The following is an 891-nucleotide window of genomic DNA, read 5'->3' as shown; positions in this document are numbered from 1 at the left end:
TTTCCGTGTGCAGTTCTGTTCCCTTCCAGGCTCTGAGCTTTGAGAAGCCTGTCCTAATCAGCCGGTGTGTAGATTACAGGTGTGGGTGTGGAGGAGGCTGGGGGCAGGGCCCATGACGAACAAGGAGGTTGGACCACAGACTGTGGAGCCAGTTGGGAATGGCGCTGGAGGGGAGGCCTTCAGTCGTGTTTTGTTGCTCCTCAGGCTCAGAAGGGGTACGTTAAGTGTTGCATATATTTGCATTGGAGCAGGGTAACCCCTTTAACTCAGCTGTCTTCTAGGGGTTGGCGGGATCATTTTGCCTTGTCTGGGAATACAGGCTGCTTGAAGCTGCTTGGACTGTTTCCCCTGAGAGGAGTGCTCATCTGCTATTCAGCTTCCCGTCCTGACTGGATTTTTGCCCTGAGTTCAGGGTTGCTTGCTGGACTTAATCTTCCAGTGCAGGTCAGGGCTGTTTTCCACTTCCGTCCCGGGTCCTTCGCTTCTGCAGATCCCTAAAGCCTTAGTGGAGCCTTGGTGTGGGCCCAAACCTCCTGCCAGGGCTTCAGGCCTCCTGGTGTAAGGATGGAGGGAGCTTGTTACAGAGACAACTTCCCTGGGTCCTCTCATCCCGTGCACTCCTTTCTAAACCCCAGGCCTGTGTGGCTAGTGCGGTGAGCTTTAGCATGTCTGCCCTAGGTGTCAGCCTTGAGTCTGGGCCTTTCCCCCTCATCACAGTCTTAGGCTCCTGGTCTGTCTTCTGATGGGCTGTCGCTGAACACGACTGTGCCCTCTGTACTCGTGGGAAGGTCTGAAGGGGAGGAGGAAAGTTCAGCGAGCTGCCAAGCACCTGAAGAAGCAAAGCCGTAACAATATCAACATCTTTAAAGCAGTGACCAAAAGGAGTGAATA

This window comes from Ovis canadensis, chromosome 7 (assembly GCF_042477335.2).
Source record: "Ovis canadensis isolate MfBH-ARS-UI-01 breed Bighorn chromosome 7, ARS-UI_OviCan_v2, whole genome shotgun sequence".
Classification (NCBI taxonomy): Eukaryota; Metazoa; Chordata; class Mammalia; order Artiodactyla; family Bovidae; genus Ovis; species Ovis canadensis.
This window is presented reverse-complemented; position numbering follows the sequence as displayed.